The sequence below is a fragment of the Amblyomma mixtum genome, chromosome 3, assembly GCF_055824585.1.
Source record: "Amblyomma mixtum isolate Tamu chromosome 3, ASM5582458v1, whole genome shotgun sequence".
In the NCBI taxonomy this organism is placed as follows: Eukaryota; Metazoa; Arthropoda; class Arachnida; order Ixodida; family Ixodidae; genus Amblyomma; species Amblyomma mixtum.
In genome coordinates this window covers 90203699-90221992 of record NC_143014.1, presented here as the reverse complement: position 1 = coordinate 90221992, position 18294 = coordinate 90203699, and the positions used below count along the sequence as shown (strand labels likewise).

Genomic DNA, 18294 nt, shown 5'->3' with positions numbered 1-18294 from the left:
AAGACAGCAAAAAGCGGCTTTTACTTTACGCTCTTTCGAGCGACCATTAACTGCGTTCGACTGGACACGAGCGACGTTTCGCGAACTTGAATAACTGAAAATTAAAACTGCCCGAAAAGTTGAACTGGGAGCTGCGGAACGAACATGTTCACCATTAAAGAATTCGGACGCCGACATAAGCCGCTTTGAATCTAACTATATCAAAATGAAGTAAAGCGAAGGTAGGTACACATTATTGCACAAACGTGCACATACCTTTCCTTTACTTGTGAGCAAAAGCCAGGTCACATTTTAAACTACGGCTATATAGGTGAACTACGAACATTATTTTTCGATAGTTTCTTATCCTGAAGGGAGCAAAAAAAAAAAAAAAAGATTTGGACTGCGTCATAACCGTGTTCTGATTTTAGTAACCATCCGTATTCGTTCAAAAGGCTGTATTATTTTTACCTTCGACTTTTAATCGCCCTGACTGACCTCAGGCCAGTAGGAGCGAATCGACGCCAAATGTGCTGCGCCTTTAACAAGTGTTTTCTTGCGTGACACATGATTGAGACTATCACACCTGAGCGCATTTTCGCAGCAGCTCTGCGCACGCTACAAAAGCGGCGTAGAAAATTGTAGGTCGTTTGTCATCACAGAGCTCGTTCTGGACAACTGCCTGCTGGGGACGGCACGCACATGTTCCACACGAGAGGGGCTTACCTGTCGTTCCAAGACGGTTCTCGGCCGGTGCGCCACAGCCCACAGCTTTGAGGCCTCACAGTCCGGACACCGCCAAGAGCGACCGCAAAGATTCACGTCAAGAAAGAATAAGAACCAAAAAATTCAAGTTCGAGAGTCAAGAGTCTTCGAAACAATCGCGACCACTTGCGAGAAAAACGAAAAGAAAACGGAGGAAGGAAGGTGAGAAAAAAGTTTTGTCCTTTGCTTCTGCGCCGGCAGAGAGTTTCGCACGCAACACGAATTGACTTAGCTGCCTTTGCCGTCCCGTTTGGAGGCAAAAGAAGTGCACCCAGTCATTCCGGCAGAAGGGCACGCGGAGTCAGTCGTGGCGCTAGAAGTTTCTCGGAGGTAGCGTCCCACCGGCGATCGCGACGCGAACGGCACTAGAGGGGACAGGCAGCGAAACTTTTCTCAGAGTCTGGCTTCTTCTTCGTCGGGGAGGAGAAAGTTGGGCCCCACTCTGGTCTTCAGTCCACGGCGCCCTCGGCAGGGGGGCCCGCGGCGGCGCTGTCCGGAGCGGGGGGTCCCATGCGGTGGCCGGCGGGCACGCGGTCGGCGGCCGGCTCGAGCTGGGGCGCCTTGGGCTGCGTGCCGCGCGGCATCCAGTGCGCGAGTGAGCGCCGCCGGAGCCGGCGGCCCAGCCCAGTAGCGCATCTGCGCACGCGCCCGAACGGACATCGATTTCGCGGCCCCCTGCGTGTGCCGCTGCTCCCGTGACCAAAGGGTTCCCCCGCTCGCAGGTGATGCCCGTCCCGCGCGGGGCTCGCGACCGACTCGGATGCAGGATGCGCCACACCGGCGGGCCAAGACGGAAGTGTCACGCTCCTCCCGTGGGAGCCGCGGGCACCGGCCGCCGTGGGTCCCGCGGCCGACCGCGCTCCGGTACATTCATTAGCACTCGCGGGCGGTTGCCGCGGTAAGCACCTGTAACGCGGAGCGAGATTTCTCGGAAAAACAAGCCCTACCCCAGCTTTCTCCCTCCCTTCAACCCACTCAGAGTTCTGAATACCTTTTCGAAACTGAATGCGATTCCTATACCCGTCAGTTGGCCTGCTTAATTTTGGGAGTCTGCAGTGAACCTTGTTTCCTTTATTAAAAGTGATTGGTATACACACTGTAAGTGACACGTGGGATGATGAAATAAAATCGATGCAACGTTGCGCAAAATTCCTTGGGGCATACACATTCGTGCTTTTAATGCCACCAAGCGTCCAGGGAAGCAATCTCGATTGCATGTGGTCATCACAACTTTATGGCTTCCTCGTTACGCCTTACTACTAGAGTAAGTTTCATTAACGCGTTTTCGACAGTCTTTTAATAGCTTGGAGTTTGTTGTAACGCAGTCTATGCCTCGCAGTGGCGTCCCCAGGGCTTTCCAAGATGCAAAGAACGTCCCCGCCCGAGTGCCCGCAATAAGCACAAAACAAACCTCCTGTTGCACGCTTAATTATATCCAGAGACTTGCGCTTTTAGGGGCTTCCACTTTTATACCCGCACCTTAATAATTTATGCGCTAGCTGCTTTTCTGCATTTCATTTGTCAATGCTACACCATGGCAATCTTCTCAAACCACGTATCATCATCAAAATCAGGCTTATAATTTAATGGACCCCATTATTGTTACTTTTGCATCGCGTGCCTGGAGAGATATTCTTCCATTTCGCGGCAGTTCTCGCTCAGGGGAAATTTTATTGAAGCACTAGCGCACGTGTCTTAGCTTTTCCTGATTTTACTGACATTTGTGAATGGTTCTTTTTTGTTCTTTTCTGAGAGTAATGATTTCACGGCAAAAAAAAAAAAAGAACAGGAGGTACGAGAGCTTCTTTAAAACTGCTATATATGGCATTCCCGTTCACTTCCTTGCAGCCTCTTGTAAGCCAAAAACGGATGTAGAGTTTTGTCGTTGGTAATGTCTCAGGAAGCCACTTAAACACGTACTGTAGACTCTTCTCGGCCGTAGCAACCGGTGAGTTAAAAAATCGTTACTTTCCTGTCCAGCGCCAGACTTTGCAATGCGTCGGCTCCTTTGCGCCGGAGCACATATCCGTTTTCATTTTTTTTTTAAATACAAGATGATCGCATTTCTTTTTCAGCATACTCGCACTTAAGATATGAAACGTGCTTTTTTGATCGGCAATCTTTGTGTAAAATCCATTCGCGTCTCTTGTACAATTTGAGGATGCTGCCTTTTAGAGTTTCAGACGGCAGGGACTGACCCCATAGCACTATGCCCATTAGGCTGCAAGTGCCATAGTTTGTTTTACACCCTGTCCTTTCGCACTCAGTATGCATCAACAACAATTAAAGTAAATAGGGAGAAGCAGAAAAGTCTCAAGCATTCAGCACCGCGCGCACAGGACAAGGCGTACTGACCGAATTTCTTGATCTATCCAATAGCTCCGCTCTATCATTACCATTGCAATGGGATGATTTTTCCAATGACGATCCCCCCCCCCCCCCCCCCTTTTTCTTAACGCCGAGCGAAAAATACGACGCTCAGATTGAGGCTTCTTTTTCTGCAAGAAATCCCGATAGCTCACACACCGTATACAGCGGCGAGTCATTACCGTCGATCCCAGAGCTCTCCCACTTATAAGCCGCAAGGATTATTATTTTGCTTCGGTCGTTTGCGTGAGTGCCGAACCCTGTTGCCCCCGCAGAAAGTGCCTGGAGATGCGGCCGCCACCGACTCAATCGCAATGCGAGGCCATTTCAACGCATCAAGTCAATTGAGATACGCACCCCCTATGGCATCCACCATGAGTGCGGCCCTGGAAGGCGAACTCCAAACATTCGCTTTGTGAAGGCGCCCCCGGCAAAAGAAAAACGAAGTAAACAAACGAAATAGCGGAGAAACCTTCATGCCTGTCGGTTCAATCGGTGGAAAGGTACGCGCTTTCCAGGTTGCCCTGGGTCATGAGTAGCGCGAAAGGGGGATTGTTTTCTCGCATGCAAGCATTTTCACCACACAACTTAGCAGAATGCACTACCCCGCGCAGTAGGAGCTTCAACGCGCAATATGCTTTCAGAGTTCTTTACTCAACGCGCAGCGAGCCCGGCGTTGCTGAAAAGATATGCATGTAGGCTCCAATCGAAAGAATAAAGTTCCTTGCAGTGTTCAGGTATGTTTGACGCTCTGTATCGCGCTGCATTCAACTGCCGTATCTGCGCAAGCCGTTGTTCGACCCTTGCCCGGCGTTGCAAATAATACTGAGTTTGGTTAAACAAGTTCAGTTAAACGAACTTTATTTGCTTCCCTCATAATAATGTTAAATATGTTGCTGTTCTAATCCAGTCTGTAAGTAACGCGTTCAACCACCAACAACATGCACAGCATCATCACAGGGAAGCCAAGCCCATTTGAGAATGAAAAAAGAAAGGCACCTTACTTTCTCTGACCAGTGCACAACAAATGTCTCTCAACCGATATCTAATGATACCAGAAAAGTTTCTGAAGATGTGAAGACATCGGCACTGGCTTTAAGTCGTCATTTTCTCGTCCTTTTTCTAAATCAAATCGTTCACAGCAGATCTTCGTGTTTTGAAGAGTTGGTCTAGCTCACAGCTGTATGGCTTGCACTTCTTGGCACGTGTGTCAACCGTCTGAACAGAAAACGAAAGCGCCTCGTAGTGATCGTGGCACGAAACAGGGACTTCGCACGTCTACTTCGGGTGTCTGCTGCCAACCACATGGTCATTATTTCAGGATATTTTAATTTGCCAGGCACTAACTGGAGTACTTTGACAAATAACAGAAAGCAATGAATTGCTCCTGGATATTGCATTTAATAACGACTTGACACAGGCAGGGGCTGAGAATACACGTGCAACAGGCACTTTTAAATCGCCGTTGGACTTGGTGTTTCTTTACCAGCCTTTACGAAGTAAAAGTCAAATATAGTGTGTCCGATCACAAACTCGTCTTTGTACACGTAAGTGCTACGCCTGGATTGGACAGATTAAAAGTGAGCGTCATTCACGTAGCGGTCTTTGATTAAGCGAATCTCACAAGTATCGTCCAGTGCTTATTTTTTTAAAGCAGTTTCAAATTGTGGTGTTTAACGTCTCGAAGCGACACATCGGCTATGAGGGACGCCGTAGTGGAGGGCGCCTTTTATGTGAAAGCATACAATCATTATTTTAATCCAATCATTTAGACCAATCATTTTTTTCATTACCACCTGCCACCGTGGGCAGGTTCAAGAACACCTACCAAGGTCCCGTTACTACTCTCGACCAATCAACGAATTTCGTCTCGGACATCAACTGAATTTTGGTGTGATGCTAACTCTAATGCTACCGCATGAAAACTAATCGTTACAGGTTCCTTCCAATTAGGCGCTGAGGGGTACGTGAAATCCACCTCTGCTCATAATTAACTAGCCCAGAGGGACACAAATTGGGATGATAATTGTCTCCGGCAGACACCTAATTAACTAAAATCGATAAATGGACTTTTTAGTGACTGCAGTAAGCGGGCGTGTTTATACTGGAAACTTAGAGGTAGTCGCATTCGCACAAAATTCCATTGGGTAGAATTCTCCTAGTTCGAATGTGCAACGAGATATTCGCTTCCAGATTTTCAGCTCGATCCGCGGAATTGCTCCTGCAAGTCGGTGCCGGCCGGCGCGCAACTCCTACCGACGTGATGCGGCGTTTCGCCCGCCAAAAGCGTAGAGCCAATGGGGAAGCTGATAATTGTTTCCCTTTAACTTACGTCTATGGGAATGAAAGAAACGCCAGACAGAACAGCTGCGCTGCATTAGGGAGCAGTTTAGCGTCGACTGCCACCTGTTTGCATACGTAATTACGCGAAATCAGTGGAAACTGGGGGCGAATATTTCGGAATATGCGTGCCCTAGAAGTCTACCAAATGGAGTAGCCCAAATATGTGACCGTTTCTATGTTTCCAATATAAACATTTACGCTAGCCGCAGTGGCTGACTAAGGAGTTCATTAATATTTTTTAGTTAAATAATTCCCTAACGGTGACAATTATGATCTCACTTTGTGTCCCCCTGGCAGCATAACCTTTGTGCGGAGGAGGAATTCACGTATTTTCAAACGCCTAATTTTAAAAAAAAGTCTGTAAAACCTCCTTTTGATCGTCTGTGTACGTCTTGAGCCAAGAAAAGCTTGTTTTCTCCAAACCAAAATGATTTGCGACAAAAACCTTCAACTGTAACGCAGCCAGCAGATACAGGAGATCGATGCATTATCTTTGACTTGTCCATGGCTTTCAATAGAGTCCATTACAGTGACTTAATTAACAGACTACAACTAATGAGGGATTAATCATCAACTGGTGAACATGATAACAGCGTACCTAACCATTCGAGCAAAGCTTCTAGAAATCAATGGTTGTAACTCAGAATTATTAAACACTGCGCCTGGTGTACCTCAGGGCTCAGCCCTGGGCACCGCTTTGCTGTTAATTTCCATTAATGACTTTGCTTCTGGTATTAATAAAAGTGTCACAGTAAAAATTTTCACGGACGACTGCTTGCTCTCCAGTGTAAAAAAAATGAAGCTAACCAAAAAGTGTTTAATGATGCCTGGCTCCAGTCGAAAAATCTTTCGAAAATTGGAAAATGAAGAGAAAGACGGTTTTCCCGCGATTAACGAACAAGATCAAACATGTCCATGACTACAGTTGTGAGCTCGGCTTTACCGCACTCACCGCAGTATGCACAGTTAAATACCTGAGAGGCCTTGTTTCTCAGGATTTTAGCTGGAAAAAAAAAGGAACTCTTGTTTTTGCGTCGAAGAACAAAACTTGAGCACCAATCTCCCAATATACTGTTGAAAGTGGATTATTAAAAAAGAAGCTCAAATTGTGCAAAGAGCGGGTAGATTTAAAACATCGAGGTACACATGTAACCAGGAACTAGGCAAAAGCGCTGCTAATTTCCTTGGCTGCGGCCACGTGGCGCCTAGCTTTAAACATTGAAAAACACCGCGTTCACTTCATCCGTGACGTAAGAAAGAAAAAGAATGTCGGAGTGCCTATTACTGAAGCGGTGCACCCTGCTAGGCTCAGCGGCGCTGGCTGAGCGCTGTCCCGAATTCTCGGTAACGAGAGATGCTGCGGCTACTTAATGCGCCACCTCTAGCCGAACGTCGCCGCTTTATCAGATTGAAATTTTTCTGTAAACGTTCAAGAAATTCGCTCAATTTCTACAGTACTCGTTACTTAGTCCTCAAATAAGTTACTGCCTAAGAGCAAGCTATGAATATCGTTATCAAGTTCCACGTGCACGCTTTGGTAGACAGGGTGTTTCACCTCAGACTTCCCACAATTTCTAAAAATACGCGTTTTGAGTGAGAAGAGCGCTTTTTTCGCCATTGCATTGTCAGCGGTGTAATGTATCCGAGTACAGCTAAGACGTGCTAACTGGCAGGGGGCTAACTAATATTGAATAATTAACTTAATAACTATAACTGTTATAAGAGCAAAGAAGATGAACAAGCCACGGGCGCGTCAGGAGCGTTCAGGCTACTCAGAGGATCTTTAACCGAAGGTAAGGCGAGTCGACGTGACGCTGGGCTCCGTATAACAGATTTCGCTGTAAAACTTTATGTGCTTTCCGAGAAAGATTCGAACCCACACACGGAGATAGAAGCCTGCATGCTTGACGCCTTGTACTGCTCAACCATGGCCGCATGACTACAAGCGTTAGCACTAACCGATATTTGCACGTATCAATAAGGTCTATGTGCTCAGTGGCAGTATACAGCTGCAAACCGTAGGTGCAGTTGAATGATTCGCGAGCTATCAAGCGTCTGAATCTGACGTAGGTTTGGCGTCCTAGCAAAGAAGAGCTCGACCGTTCGGCAAACGCAGCATAATGCGCAGAAAGGGGACCGAACGCACGCCTAAGGCCGAAGAAGAAAAGCCAACGAACGGCGTCCAAAACACCAGGCCGAGATAGATTCGACGAGTGAGATTGGCAGCATCTATGACTCGTCACTTAGTGTGCCTTGAGAAACGAGAGAGTTGTCATAGACGTCGTTTTATTTTTATCTGACGCATCGAGTAGATGGCGGCATTTTTTTTTAAATCATAGCCCTGAAATATTTCGGTCCAGTTTCAAGGTGGTAGAAAAAACCATTAATCTTTTATTGTCACTGACATGATCACGAAATATTTATTTAATAAATTGGATAAATTAGCCTTTTATATTCAGAAGGATGTCACCCGTGATGTAGAGATCCGGATTTCCCGACCTACCACTCTTCTAGAAAAGACGCCTAGTTTGAAACAGTGGCAGGAGGGCAGTAGCCAAGACAGAGGCTTGGGCAAGTTGGTACGTGATGTTTGAAGCGGCACGTAGGATGACGTGCGAGACACAACTACAGACACAGTGCTGCCTGGTCACTTCTGCTCTCCCGCGTGTAATCTTTCGCGCTGTTTCGATCATCATTTGACATACGAGTATAGCTTACAAATGTAATATGACGCTAGGAACAAGGTTAGATAGTCTAGCAACGTAATAACTCATATATTACGCTAAAGATCAGCTGGACTATCAAGACATTTTTATACTTTAATAGTAAGAGCTTTAAGCGCAAAGTGCTGTATAGAGAATTAGAGGAAGACACTGAACTCAGTAACCTAACTTTTCTTTCTTTCCGTGCCCTGCCCAGCTGCGAATGCAGGAGTGACGCTCTATCCCCATACGGCCTGTACATGGCAAATATTATTCCCCCGTGAATTGTTTTGCGCTGCAGAAACGCCCAGCACACGCCTTGAAACAAAAAGTGATTTCGTAATGTTATATGATACGTGGGCTGGCACTTTGATTCCTGTATGTATTTGAGCTCCATTATGAGGCTGTAACATCAAACGTCGCACTAACCGAAGTGCGGGATACGACTGTGCTTTACAAATAAAGTGTCCACCATTTGGTATGCCTCTTTCTCTCTCTGTGTGTGTGTGTGTGTGTGTGTGTGTGTGTGTGTGTGTGTGTGTGTGTGTGTGTGTGTGTGTGTGTGTGTGTGCGCGTGTGTGTGCGAGTGTGTGTGTGTGTGTGTGTGTGTGTGTGTGTGCGTTCGTGTGTGTGCGAGTGCGTGTGTGTGTGTGTGTGTGTGTGCGCGTGTGTGCGTGTGTGCGTGTGTGTGCGAGTGTGCGTGTGTGTGTGTGCGTGCGTGCGTGCGCGCGCGCGTGTGTGTGTGTGTGTGCGTGTGCGTGTGTGCGTGTGTGTGCGAGTGTGCGTGTGTGTGTGTGTGTGTGTGTGTGTGTGTGTGTGTGTGTGTGTGTGTGTGTGTGTGTGTGTGTGTGTGTGTGTGTGTGTGTGTGTGTGTGTGTGTGTGTGTGTGTGTGTGTGTTATGCGAGGGCGAACTTTATCAATGCTGGAGTTGCATGCATTCTTTTCCTGTGCCGCGCCTACCAATCAGCTAGTGCGGTTTTGTCACACGTGATATGGAGGGTTTAACGACCCAAAGTGACACATGCGCTATGAGAGAAGCTGTAGTGGTGCGCTTCTAGACTATTCAGACCACCTGGTGCTTTCTAAGGTACGCTTACACTGCACACAGCACGGTCATGTTTGAATTTGACCTCCATCGAAATGCAGCTGCCACGGTCGCGATTCTATCCTGTGAAGTGGGGATGAGCTGCCGAACGCCAAAACCACTCAGCTACGGCAGAGGGTTAGTTAGTGCAGTTTTCTGTTACATCAGTGCGAAAGCACTGCTTCAACCGGTCCAACCGGCTCAACGAGTTTGTGTGAAGCTTGACCTCGGTCTGCGCATTGCCCAACGCCTTCTTTCTCATCTTCCATCTGCGGCGCGAACAAAAAAAAGATCAGCTTAACCTCGATCACAGCTTAACCTGCGTCTTATATCGGCGCCAGACGCCCCGACGACACAGAAAAGCAGGCGATGATGCAAGACGAGCGGGGTCCGTGTAAAATATTGGAGGAGGAGTTGCGCCGACTGAGCCGCATCGATGTACAGCGAGAAAGACGGCATCAACGTGAGTGTACAGATCCCGAAGACGTGGCTAAACGCAATGAAGAACTTGCGAATAAGCGACGGAAGCAGAAACACTAGAACAGCGAGCCTTTCGCCTTGAGGAACAGCGAAATCGAAAACGAGCAAGGTCTGAGTTACTGCGTGAACAGTATCACCAACATCTCACCGCGGAACTGAGCGAACGCCAGGTAAACTGAAATGCGGTTGGCCATAGCCGCGTCTGCTACCGCTAAGATTCAGGGAGAGTTCGTGCAAAACCCTTTTAGCTATCCGTGCCATGTATGTCATCGATTGTGGCATTTAAAAGATGTGAACACGGTAAGCCAAACAATCCATCCGACATGGCCACTTACTTTCCCGAAGATAGACGTAGCAAACGTGAAGGTATGCAAAACGTGTAAAGCTTCGCTACGTAAACAGAAGATACAGGTTTATAGCGTGAGCAACAGCTGCAAGTATCCGCTGGTGCTTTCAGAATTCGCCTGCGCTAAATGACGTGTATAAGGCATGCTCCCCCCCCCCCCCCCCCCCCCCCCCCCTCGTATGCCCTTTATGCAGATACATCGATTGCTGCACTCGAGCCACTGAAAATTCGGAATAAAGGGATTGATTGTCACCGTTCCGGTAGACACTGGCGAGTTGCTGAAGGCTCTGCCTCACAATTTTGACAACCAAGCCAAACCCTGCTTTTGCACGTCTAAAACGATTCAACCGTACTTGAAAACCTGCAAATTTTGTTGCTAGTCATGGTGTAAATTCTGTAGACTGATGTCCATGACTTTTTCTGTTCCTTTGAATAAAATGGCGCTGCCTTACGCGCACAATAAATACGGCATGTAAACTGCGAAACGTGCAAAAAAATGACGGGTGATTTAGCGTGGTTAGGCCAGATGCGAATTAGGTGCGCTAGGATTTTGGTTTTCAGTGTCCCATTGGCCATTCTGCCTTACATTCGTAGACCCTTGGGAGACCTTGTACCATTCATGGTAAAGTAAAAGCTTTTAACCCAAAATGACTAAGAAAGGACGGGGACAGAACACAGACACAAAGGAGCGCTTTTACTCCACCAAGATGAACCAATTCGCCCAGCAGAACGTGTTACTGTACTTGTACCACTCAAGGCGCAGTGGTGAAGCGGTCAAGCGATGCACCACAGCCCTGCGATGGCACGCGCTGCCACCGGTGTGGCTTGTAGAGACCCAGGTTGCTTTTCCCGAACAACTTTTAGCGACCAATAATCAATTGAGCTGCCACCTGCCTCGGTGGACAGTTTGCTACGAGTCTGCTGAACAGGTTGTGATGACGTCACAAGGTTACTTGACCTGGGTGGCGACCTAGTTCTTCAAGCTCGCAGGGGGACCGGACGAATATCGGCGAAATCGGCGAGGGGGTTTCTATTGCTCGCGCACTAAATCCCCAGAGAAGCAACCTAGGTGGCAGGTGGGCCAGCTATAGGTCACGGGACCATGTGACATCATCACAACTTGCCCACACGGAGCGTCAGCGCGGACAATGGCTAAGCGGCTGATGATAATAAGCTTTAGTTCTGGGGCACTAAAAAAGAAACCAGCACACACAAACGGGAGATGATCTTTTATATCTCGCCAACAGAATGACAGCCTAGTATTTTATTAGCGGGGCGCCAACATAGTCTTGGGATCTACTGGGCCGCACAACGGTCGTCCGCAGGGGGCGGCTAACCTCGTTAGGAGGTGTTGCCGCTGCGGAGTGTGTACGGGCAACGGTGCTCAGAGAGGCGCGCCACGTCCTCTGTGGCGTGACCCAGGCGCGCTTTTTGGTGATGGGGCAAAGCGTGCAGTTGTGCCATGTAGAAACGGCGTCGTTTACGAAAGGCCCAATTCGGGCGTATCTTATAGCGCGAACCAGACGCAAGCAGCGCAGCAGCGTGTCCAGCGAGCGTGCCAATCTAGGGTCTCTAACGCACGCGGTGCGGAATACTAATGAACAGCTTGTTGGCGCTGACGCTTACGTCAGAGGTGAGAAGGTGTACAGCATTAAAGCGCTCGATAACTCTTGCCTTGAAAGTGATTTTCGCGTTGCTTTGTTTAGCCAAGGTCATCATTCATGCGTATATTTACATTTACGGAAATATGATTGTATCGTTTCAGATCTTCTCGCCCATTTCATCATAAGGCTGCCATCTGCAGAAACGCTCTTATACGAAGAATGACCGCGGTTATTTCCGCGGTCATGCAGGCAATGCTATACGGCCCCCCGCAGTGGCACATCGGCTTTGGAGTCCGGCTACTGAGTCCAAGGTTGCGCAATCCAAACCCAAGCGCGACTGCTGAATTTGGATGGTGCCAGGATACAAAAGGCGGTCGTGTGCTCTGTGATATCAGTGCACGTTAAAGAACCCCTGGTAATCAAAGTTAATCCGGAAAGCTCCAGTAAGGCGTCTGCCCTATCCCATGAGCACGCAGCTTTGGGACGTTAAGCACGTACCACAGTTTATCCAGAGCTTCACCACATGTGTTGCTGCTCCGAATGACCCGGATCCCGCCAACATCTCGTTAGGGTTCAGTTTCGCTTTTCAGTTCTGCGTGTTTGCGACAGACTGCTTTGGCTCGTTTTGTTCACAATCAAGGTCACTGTGCATGGGAAACCTTGAGGGGGCACTTAAGCTCCGCCTTAAGGGCGCAATGGGTTAATTCCCGTATAGGTAGAATTGGTCATTCTCTATTTTACATTCATAGATCCCTGGGAGTTCTCATACCACTGACGCGCCACTGCCCTTCGAAGGCAGGTGCTGCCACTAGTGGGCCTTGAGCGACCGAGGTTTTTCCCCCAGTGCGACCAATCATTAATTTATCTGCCACCTGACACAGCGGGCAGCTTGCTCACAATCCAGTGGGCAGGTTGGGATGTATTTGTATTTTGTATTTGTATTTGTATTTGTATTTGTATTTGTATTTTTTGTATTGATAAGTGTTTGAATGTGCCCCTCCTGCTAGGACCATGCATGGTCCGCAGTATTTCAAATAAATAAATAAATAAAAATGACGCCACAAGGTTACGTCCCGCAAGATGGGCCACCTAGCTCACGGGATCTAGGCGGCCCACCTGCCTTCTAGGTTGCTCAGCAGGGGACTTTTAATGAATTTTTTGCTGACTGTCAACGACGCCGACGACGCTGACGGCAGCGCCGGATTTTCTGCGATGCGAGCTCCTTAGCGCTATCGCGCTAAAATAAGTCCAGGTAGTGTAAGTATTCAACAAAGAATGTGCACAAGGTTCACATGCAGCCTACATTTTATTTTTGGTGCTAATGTTTTGCAACAAACATTGGTGACATAATGCTGCAATTACGGTGCCTGTCTTGTTGTGTTAACAAGGTTATTCGACGGGACGGCAGCCAAGGTAGTCTGGCTATAAAGATTAAATATACGTTCCATAAAGACTGATCTAGCGTGTAGTTGCGTAACGCAGCTTGCATTCCGAGAGTTAGCGCGTTTACTTGGCCATGCCCCCTGTCTTCTCTTCTCTTAAGCACTGCAATGCGTAAGAAGTTCTCTACATGCACGCCGTAAGGGTTTTGTTTTTTTTTTTTAGTTTAGGGCATGCGCTCAGCTCTCATGTGCAACCACTTAGCGGGAGGTATCCCACATCGGAACCGCGAGGTATGCAAAAAAAACTAAGATGCAGAAAAAGGACACTTCGCCTAGAACCGATGGATTGCAACTGCCGGGTATGAAGGGTACCGGTGGTCCCAGTAGTTTGGCTCAGGTAAAGTGACTCAGAGGGGAAAAATAGCGACAAACAAGGAGGGAATGCGAAAGAGAATGCGGCAGCCCTTGGACAGCAATATATGCAGCACTGTCTCGCTATAGCGACCTGCGTTTCCAGCGGCCAAGCTCTCGCTGTTGATTGAACTAGTCGGCCTGACCGGCGTCTCAAATTAGCAGCTCTTGCCTGTACTACCGCAGATTGTGTTGTCCGGGCATTCAGCGCGCAGTGATGCTGCAGTCTGGCCACACAGTCGACGTTCGTAACCGGTTTTAGGAAAAGGAGCAACATCGCCGACGGAGACACCTACTCATTTTGTGGAAAGAAACATATCTGTCTGCTTCGTTTTGGGCGGCATTCCTTGTAAGTGACGGAAAATGCGGCATGCCGTAACTTCTGCAGCCTATGAAGGGTTTTGCGCCTTAAACCCAGCGCCTGGACGTGCCGTTTAGAAGCGGCAACCGTTAGGCCTGCTACCGGGAAAATATGTACTGCTTACTGCCCTCAGCTACTATGTGATCAGCGCCCTCCGTGTCGCCATGACTCAGTGCATCACACGAGATTTACATATATAGTCTCATCTTACTCCAGCGGGTACAGAATGCCGAAACCTTGAAAACCCACAACTTCAAGGTTCGTCCCCTATGCTACAGAGCTGAACGAACTGGCAAGCTTCACATGCAGCGTGGCCACCATGCGCCGCTAGAACAAACTCCTTCCAAAGCACAGGCGTCATGTTGACGCTGCGGGACTCTGCCTGTTTTCGACATCATACTTTTATGGTGCCTTTCTTTGCAGAGAACAGGCTGGTAAGATAACGGAGCAGAGTTGTGTACACCACCTCTATAAGACATTTTACTTAATTAGGAAGCACTCTGCAAACTTGATGTACTTTAAATGCAAAAAAAAAAAACGGGAGAAACAGGTACACTTGTGATACTGCCACTGAGCGGGGAGGATGACAGTTCGCCTTTTTGCTTATAGTTTAACACATGACACTTGCGCCGATAATGCATTTGTCGTGAAAGCTACACAAATGCTTGGCATTTCTTCAGTAAATATAATTCTTACCAGTGCTGGTGCCGTTTCTCCATACGTCACTACGATACTCCTGAACTGTAAGGAAACGGGCTGCTTCTTATGAAGACAATATAGTTTAAAAACGGCGTGCAAGACGACACGTACACTGGAATAACGGACAGCGCTCTATCTCCCCTCGTCCACGCCTCAAGCTCCGGTAAGGAATTAAGTATTACTTGCACGTTTTTTGGGCAGACTTGCTGCAGCATCATGTTAAAATAAATGATATATTTGAGAAAGTTTGCAATACCTTGCAGTAGCTAGCTGAACAGCCAGCTATGAAAAGTAAAATGGTACAGGAAGGTAACAAAAACAAAGTTAAATATCCTAGCTTAAATGAAGATCAAGAGATGGACATGCATGTAATGTGAAGAGAAGATAGCCGATGGTCCCCGAGGGTAACGGAGTGTATTGAAGAGAAGGCGAGTATTAGGCGGGCCGACTAGAGTAGGGTGGACGGATAATATTAAGAATTTGGCTGGGGTAATGTGGCAGCAGCTGGCGCAGGACAGCGTCAATTCTTTGTTAATGTTTGAGACTTCTGCCCTGCAGTGGACCTAGTTAGGCTGATTATGATGCAGCAAATGTAGAAAATTGAGCTGTTCCAGCAGCGCGGTCACACACGATGTTTTGGCATTGTATCTGAGTTTCATAGCCACAAAAAGTTGTGTTCAAGTAGCTAGAGTAAGGTGGCTTCAAAGATGAAACATATTAATACAGCTGCAACCGTTTCAATGAGGGGTGGTAATGCTTAAGCTTTCTGACTGCTTAAAATGCATTAACGCCATGCGACCAAAACTTTTTAGTTATGAATAACTCGTTTCAAGAATATCAAAGTCTGCCCGGCTAAGGAACGTCTTTTAAATAATGCAGAAGGGTCACTTGCAAGTCTTCTTGCTCCTAGCGTTTATCGTGGCGTGAGCCGCAAAGATTATGACGCAGAAAAAAGATAAAACAACCGCAGTGCACTGCTAAGCATCCCAAGCTGAAGCACGCACTGGTAAGCCCTGCCTACGAAGCTATGGAGAAGGCAAAGTTCGGCGACAAAGATTTACCGCCCATCGTAAGCTCGCGGCGGGGTTCTCCATACCCGATGGGTATAATGGCAGCCCTAATGAAGCTGCGCGACCTTTTTTATATGCAATTTATGGTCCCTATATTTTTTTTTCCGTGGAGCAGTTTAGCGCAAAAAAAAAAGTTCGTTCTTTTTCAGATCAGCTTCGCCATCTAGCCTTTACAAGGAGCGTGTTTCTGCGAAAGCGATGGTACTAATGATGCATCTCATATTCTTTTGTCTTTGTGCTTTAGCGTGAAAATTGCTTCCAGAAACAGTTCTTGTTTCCCTGATGAACTCAATATAGCTGTGGCATCCTATAAACGTAAAGAAATAAGCGAACCCTCCTTTCGTGAACAGGACGCAAACACATTAGAGAGATGTACCAGAGAAAGAGAGTCATTAAATAAATAAAAAGTGCTGTTATGTCAGTGCCACGCTAATATAATTATAATTTTCAATAAAAACAATGCCCGCAGTGCATGATTATCGCATTTTTGAGCCTAATGGAATGCGTACTTGGACGTTTACGGAATAACTGTGCCTTCTGTTGAATGCCCGTAGGACATAATAGGAGAGTGCGCGCTGAATGCCACACGGTAATGACAGAGGCAGAGCCTTGGTGAACGGCTTCACTGATCCTCCCAACAAAATTATTTGCCAGGTAACTTTCTTTTTTCTGGCCTGTTATATCGCTCCTAATGCTGCAATATCCGGAAGCAAGTCCAGCTTTCTTAGTCTCAAGTTTTAATCGTGAGGCAACTGTGGAATAGTGTAGGATACCGTTATGAGCGTATTGATGGGAATGCTCTAATCCTCCGATGCGCAGCAAAACCTTGCTTTTAAAGTTTGCCCGATGCTCCCACCAAGTAGTCGAGAATGGCCCGGAAAAGCGATTGGGTGCACTTTCGACTATAAATAGCAGAAAACTACTAGCGTCCCAAGGAGGTATCTGCGGATATATTGATTGTAATGATGGAACCTGTAGATATGCAAAAATTGCGCGTACAAACAACTTAAAAGAATGTGAAAGAATGTGCTTGTCCAGGATTTCTGGGTGTGGTTATAAAGCGGTGCCGTAGTGCTAAAGCCAGGAGTAAATATTCAACAGTATATAAAAAACCGCTTTACACTGCTGAGCTAAGAAATGACTAGCAACATACTAGCTGTGCCGGAAATGGATTCCGGGCAAGTTGGTGGCGTCCACACGAGACGTGCGTGCGAATGAAGAGAAGCAGATTCTGCCGTTGTTCCACGAGTATTCTCCTCCCCTTCCTCCTTTGTCTCCAGCAGCAGCGAGCCAAACGGATAAGCGTTGACGCACTGATGAAGACAGTAGAGCCTGCCACGTTTTCGGAGTCGGCAGGAGTATCGCTTGCGCCTTTCCAGTTTTTTTCGATGGTGTGATTTTTAGCGTGAGCTTTATCGGGCCTATACCGCTGTGTCTTGATGCCGTTGTCTTGCATGCTCACGATCACAACCTCGACTTTGTTCACCTACATTTTGGCCAGTGGTCAATGCGTTTTGCTGCTTCTCCTTCACGAACATCCGGGTCTTGAAGCCTCCATCACGTTCGTTCACGATCACATTCTCGTGCTTCTTCTTATGAACACACTAAACTTAGTCGAACTGGCTCTCCGGATGCTCATAACGCACTCACAGTGTTTCTTTTTTAGACGCCAGATAGCGGAGTGAGGGTTCCTTCCTGTAAGGGATATAAAGGGTCGCTGTAAAACACAACGCAAGAACGGTGTCAAACAACGACAATTCGTGGAACTCGAGCGTGCGACGCCGCCGAAGGCCATCGTCGATTTCTTTTTCGACCAGTGTGTGACGTCATTTTGAACAGGAGAACCATGTATCCGTCCCTCTTCCCCACATAGAGCGAACGCTGCACAACAGTGGAGCCGTATTACAATAGGAGCCGCTTGTCTAAGGTGTGCACTTTTGTGACTCATGATATAGTTTGTTTCTTTCATTGCGTACAGACGTATACCGTCGAGCCGGAATTAAACACCAACCGCAGAGCGCGTGATTTTAAGGCGAAAGCCTTTAATGCCTCATCGTTGTCGACAGAAGTTTGTCAGCAGAAGGTTATCAGCAGAGGTGTCACACTTTTTCTAGTCAGACCAAAAAAAAAAATATTTGCGCACGATGGAATTCGAATCACCATCCTTCCGCTCCGCAGCCGAGCGTGCTAATGGCTACGCTATTACCTGCCAACGCACATCCAGTTCTCCTTGTCTAGGACGCTGGAGAGCGTTTGCAGAAAGGCGTCAAATCAGACGGATGCCTCCCAAACGCCCTCCAGTGTCTCCAGCATTTAAGATTCACAAACAATTGTGTACTTAACATCTTAACCACACAACAGTGACATAAGCAGCAACACCGCGCTGGAGGCTTTCGCCTCACCGCACTTTAGGTCAACAAAGTGCCCCCTGAATTTTTTCCGCACAACCAGCTCCCCCTACTGACCACTCATGTGCACGTTGGCACGCATGCACCTGTGGCGTTCTTTGAGCGCTGCACCACGAATTCGAGCTTCGGTTGTCGTTTTCAACGCAGAAATCTTTTTAGCGCAACGCATAAATAGGGCAGGACAGGCGCTGTGACGATGTCTTGGCGAACAGACCACCGAGCTTAATGTGATACTTCCCCAAAAGGGCTGGATGCGTGCCGCCCGTCTGGAGGCATCGGACACCTTCCCCGC

General features: G+C 47.7%; 1 protein-coding gene across 3 annotated transcripts in view; it reads right to left on the bottom strand.

Annotated features, from left to right (window-relative positions):
• The window catches only part of Oamb (Octopamine receptor in mushroom bodies), a 510270-nt gene that overhangs the window by 476961 nt on the left and 15015 nt on the right, over positions 1-18294 (bottom strand). For 2 of the 3 annotated variants that reach the window (XM_089580075.1, XM_089580073.1), the window contains exon 1: positions 706-1317. The exons of the other annotated variant lie outside the window; for it this stretch is intronic. The gene's annotated coding sequence lies outside the window, so the exon portion shown is untranslated. Of the gene's footprint in view, positions 1-705; positions 1318-18294 lie in introns of those variants that run through there. 3 annotated transcript variants of the gene reach the window in all.